The sequence below is a fragment of the Cygnus atratus genome, chromosome 2 (assembly GCF_013377495.2).
Source record: "Cygnus atratus isolate AKBS03 ecotype Queensland, Australia chromosome 2, CAtr_DNAZoo_HiC_assembly, whole genome shotgun sequence".
Taxonomy (NCBI): Eukaryota; Metazoa; Chordata; class Aves; order Anseriformes; family Anatidae; genus Cygnus; species Cygnus atratus.
Window position 1 is genome coordinate 100,577,714 of NC_066363.1, and position 6,000 is coordinate 100,583,713.

Consider the following 6,000-nt stretch of genomic DNA (forward strand, 5'->3'; position numbering starts at 1 on the left):
TCTGCTCTTGATGAAGCTAAAAGTTATTTTTATCCTGGTCAAACAATTACCCTGAATATGACACCCTGAAAACATGCTTGCAGGTGTTGTTTCCAGACATATATGCACTGATGCAAAGAGAAGACAAATGACCCTACAAATATAAACTATGTTTCAAAGACGATGACCAAATACAACACACAAATAACACTTGAAGACTTAGGACTAGATTTATAGCTTGGTGATAGCTGGCAATGTACTGTATTCTCAGTTTAACTCCCCAAAGGGATGGTACAAAACTGGTTGATGGATAGGTTATTTTTATTTAAGATATCAGTAGATGATTATTTCCGACCCCGCTGGACGGAAACAGGCAGTAGATTCCACATTTGCTTTTGTCCCAACTCTCTTCTTAAAATGACAGGCAGAACTGTGTGTCCTTGTTAACATCACGCAGAATGTATGCTTCCTACATGCTTGGCTACACATATGTTCATTTCTGTTGATGCACTCTATTTGTATTACGTTTAATCTGCTATCACAGTAGATTTGCAAGGGTAACTAGAATTAGCTGCTCACCTCTAACTCTAAGATCCCCATGCAGTTCTGTGCAACACTGTGTTCCATTCTAAATGTAATGCTTCTGCTGATCTATGCTAACAGAGACATAACTACATTACTTTTAAGCTGCCTTTCCTGACAATATCCCGTCACAAGTGAGAGCCACAGATGTTTACTAGATCTTAAGACTTAGGTTTCTGATGTTCTTCCTGATAGAGAAGTTACAAATCACAGCAGGTCTACACGTCTAAGTATGCCAGAGTAAGGATGATGGGCCATATTCAATTAGCCAGAAAACATTTACTTCTTCCAAGACTATTTACAGAAAATCTTACTGTGCTCACCTTTAATAGCTTATCCATTGTGACTGGAACCTTTTATCAAGCTTATGTATAGTCAACATTCAAAAATATGATGACAGATTCACTATGTGCTACAATTAACACACTGTTGTGGTTTAACCTGGCCGGCAGCTAAACACCACACAGCCGTTCGCTCACCCTCCCCCCTCCCTCTCTGGGATGGGGAAAACGGGAAAGTGAAGCCTGTGAGTTGAGATAAAGACAGTTTATTAAGACAGGAAAATAATAATAACAATAACAATAATAATAATAATGATAATAGTATTACTAATAATAATGTGTACGAAACAAGTGATGCACAATGCAATTGCTCACCACCCGCTGACCGATGCCCAGCCTATCCCCGAGCAGCCGGCCCCCCACCCCTGCTAGCCACCCCTATATATTGTTTAGCATGACACCAGATGGTATGGAATACCCCTTTGGCCAGTTTGGGTCAGCTGTCCTGGGTCTGTCTGCAGCTCCTGCTGCACCCCTAGCCTGCTCACTGGCAGGACAGAGCGAGAAGCTGAAAAGTCCTTGGCTTGGTGTAAGCACTGCTCTGGAACAATTAAAACATCAGCACGTTATCAGCACTCTTCTCATCCTAATCCAAAACATAGCACCCTACCAGCTACTAGGAGGAAAATTAACTCTGTCCTAACTGAAACCAGGACACACACTATTTCAGTTCAGTTGTGCTTATAAAAATAGGTTTGACTAAGTGTAATCAAAAGCATTTGTGAACTGGTGTTAATTGATCTGTGCTTTAAAATTGGAAAAAGGAAAAAAAAAAAGAAAAAAAAGAAATTGGAAGAGGAAACTGACCACTTTGAGATGTAATCATGTTTGATAGGTTGGGTGATTGGGTGAGTATAGCAGAAATGTTTGGTTCTCATCATAATAATGGTCCTAGCTGCCATTTTCATTATTGATTCATCAGTTTTTTTATTAACACCAGGTAAGTAATATCCTGTAACAATGGATTCAGATCTTAATGATCAGCATCAGTTTTTGTAGTTCATAAATGTAATATCATTTGGCTTACACATCACAAAAAAAAAAAAAAAAAAAAAAAAGCTTAATTGAAGGATTAAATTGGAATAAAGACATTTATACTTGCATTTATAAGACATCATATTTGCATTGGAATAGATATTTAGACTAGTAACCTCTGAATGCCCTTGCTAATCAGGAGATTGGGGATTCAGGGAATTAACGTACTGAAGCAGCCATGAGTCACTAAGTTACTGTTGGTTAGCTGAGTTGTAATAGCAGATTATCTTTCCTTTAAGTACACTCAAGTCAATTGGTTGAATGATTTTAGACTAAACAGAAGTTACCTCACAACTGAGTCAGGCTACAAATTAAACAGGCATTAAAGATGTTATGATTGGGTATCTATATTTACCCTTAATTATTTTTCAGGGCCTGATATTTCTGATGTGGCCTTAGTCAAACCGGCCCATTGAGACAGATTTGGAATTCACTCCTTCAGAGAAGCTGAGTATTCAGATTACTCCCTTTTAAAACTCATAAAGACAAGTCATGACTTTCAATGAGAATTATTTTTTTTCTCATTGAATATATTTCATTTTCTACCACTTTATTTATTTGTTTGTTCATTTTCTTTGAAGGAAACAAAGTAAAAATAAATCAGCTTCACAGCATCAACAATGTGTCTTCATAGCATCCCATAGCTTCAGTGAGTTTTAGTACTGCTATCTAAATTTGTAAAATTTATAAGTAAATCTGTAAAACACTTGATGAAAGACTGCATGCAATTTGTACATGTTGAGTAATGACCATACTGCCACTTCTAAACGGTAAAAACCTAGTCATATCCAAATGTAAGGATGCCCTTTTTATCCTTTCCATTATAATAGAAATAACAATGGCATCTTCCTTTGAATACATATGATAATTTTATAAGCTTAAGTACAGCAATTAAATAGGAATTGCCTCTTTGGACACAAATATATTCACTGCCTAAAATATATTCTACCTGTGTATATTATATTGTGGAGGGCTGACCTTGCCAGATGTCCACCCAGCTGCTCTGCTCTTCTTCAACAGAACAGGGAGAGAAAATAAAATGGAAAAGATTGTGGGTTGAGATAAAGACAGATAGATTACTTTCCAGTTATTGCCATGGGCAAAACAATGTCAACTTGGGGAAAAATCCTTTAATTTATTGCCAATTATTATAGATTTGTGTGGTAAGAAACAGAGACAAATGCTAAAACACCCTCCCCCACTGACCCTTTGTACCCAGGCTGAACTTCACTCCTTCATTCCCAACTTCTATCTCTTCCTCCCTCTCCTCCTGAGCAGCACAGGACAATAGAGCTTGTGTCAGTTTGTAACATTTCATCTCTGCCACTCCTTCCTCCTCCTCATGCAGTCTCTTCCCCTGCTCCAGAATGGGTCCCTTCCCCAGGATACAGTCCCTCATGAACTTCTCCAGCATGCATTCTTCTCACAGGCTGCAGCTTCCTTCAGGACACATCTATCTGTTACAGCATGGGGTCCTCTCCATGGGCTGCAGTGTGCATATCTGCTCTGGTATAGTCCTCTCCACAGGCTGAAGAGGGACAAACTAATTCAGCATGGTCTTCTCCACAGGCCACAGGAAAATCTATTCTCCAGCACCTGAAGCACTTCCTCTTCCCCCTCCTCCTTCTCTGACCTCTGCAGGGCTGTTTCTAACACTCACCTCACTCCTCTCTTTCACAGCTGCTGCACAGTATTTCTCCCTCTCCTACATACCTCTTTCCCAAGGCACCACCAGAGTGGCTGCTGGGCTCAGCTGTGCCCTGAATTGAGGCTTTTGGATATTAAATAATATAATGTGTATTAATATATGCATAAGTTATGATGTAATATGTGATGCATGTATATTAAATATGATAATGTATTTTAATTACATTATAATAAAATACTTTTAAACAACTTGCTTAGTTCTAAATTTTAAGAAGTGTTGAAGTGTTAAGAAGATCCAAATGTAAATGTAAATATAAATCATACAGAATCTTTGAAGGAAAAATGCAGTATATGAAGGGTGAAATAGGAGTAACTAAATGATGCAGCTCAAGTGATTTAACTACCCTGATGAAGTACAAGACAGCTTGAGAGCTGAAATAAAATAAAAGGAAGACTCTCTTAAAGGTTCATAGAATTCATTTACTAGTAAGTATACCGTTCTCTCAGTTCATATTACAGCAAGCTGTTTCCTATTTTAATGCAAAACAGTGGTATCAATTACCCCTAAGCCTGAGGTAATCAAACAATACATAGTTTAATTATTAAGAATCAGAATTGAAAGCTTCAGTTTATTCCTTGTATAGAGATAATAACTGAAGTTTTGACTATGATAAATAATTGTTCTTTCCATGTATTAAGAGGTCCTGAATAGCAAAACCAGTTCATCTATAGTACCACAAGTAAGAAAGGTAATCCCATATTAGCAATGCAAGAGACATAGTTTGTATAAATATTCAGAAATTTTGAATTATGAAGAAGTAAAAATCCTGATATTTTCAATTATTGTGTTCTTCAACTATTTCTAGCCAACTAAACACATATCAAATCCAACCTTAAAGTGTTTCCAACTTTAAATGCACTATATCATTATTTTTGTTTATGTTTGATTGATTGTTGTCCCCTCCAAATAACAGTCTAGAGAAATCAAAGCACACAGGTACAATTCTGTTGATATAGTTAAGAAAAGTATGCAAAAGCATCTAATCAAAGGTTTTTTACAGAAAAGAAGTTGCCAAGGGATTAAAAAAAATATTCACATGGGTTAATAACTTGTGAGGAGAGGATACAGAAAATAAGACAAAATGGCTAGTTTTCAGATATCACATGTATGATCAGAAGAGACTCACAGGTACTGTACTGCAACAAGCTAGATGTAATATATTAGGAAATGATTGGGGTGGAAGAGAGTGAAATTATGGTGTTAAATTTCCCAGGACAGTAAAAACAAGGGCTAGTTGTGAGGTACTGCAGAAGAACATCACAATACTGAATGACTAAAGGGTGAATTAAATTCAACCTGAAGAGATGCATAGTTGCCAAGAAAACAAATAGAATGTTAAAAGTTATTAGAAACAATCAAAATAAAGGAACAAAACAGAAAACATCATTCTGTCACTTCATAAATCTAAGGTGCAGTGATATTTTGAATACTATTTGCAGATTCATCACAGACCCCTCTTGTCTCCAAAAAGCATGTTGTGTAATTGGAAAAAGACAATTGCACCTGTACAAAAGTTTCCAGATGAAGAATGATTAAGCAGAGTAGATTCTTCAGCCTGAAAAAAAGAAATGACTGAATAGGTAATTATAGATATTTATAAAATAAATGAGACACATATAGAAATTGAATAGGAAATGATTATTCACTCTTTGCTCTCATATGGTAAGTAAAACTAGGAGGTGACAGGTTCAAAATAAAAGAACTTTGCTTCTTCACTAGGTGTGTAGTGAAGCTGTGGAATCCCTTGCTTCAGGATCATGGGCTCATAGGCTCATTCCAGTCCAGGCTGGAAAACAAGCTCAAGAAGGTCTTTTGTCCAAACCACTACACAAAGCAGCGTCAGTTCTGAGATCAGACTCACCAGGTGAGGTCAAATTCATAGTAGGAAATTATATCATGGTCTACTACACCCACTCCACTCCCCAGCCCTTTTATGGCTCTGGGGAGCTCAAAGGTGGTGGTGGGTACAAGAGTATTCTAGAGATGGAATACTTCAGTTGGAAACTAGATGGAAAACAAGTATGCTTGCTTTTATGTTTCCTAGCCATGTATTCTTGATGGAGATGAACTATACAGATTATATATATATATATACACTATATATATACTATACATATACTATAGTATATATACTGTATATATACTATACAGATCTTTTTCTGATCCAGTATAGCCCCTCTTACATGTTCCATGTTCATGGAGGTACTAGTCAACAGTGTGATTCAACAGTGAAATTTGTAAATAAGTGAATAATGTTTACAAATGAAAATAAGATGCTGTAATGTAGCTGTAACAAGAAATAAGTCTATTATAAAGATTAAAGAACATATGTGAGAACGAGAACGCCATTTCCAG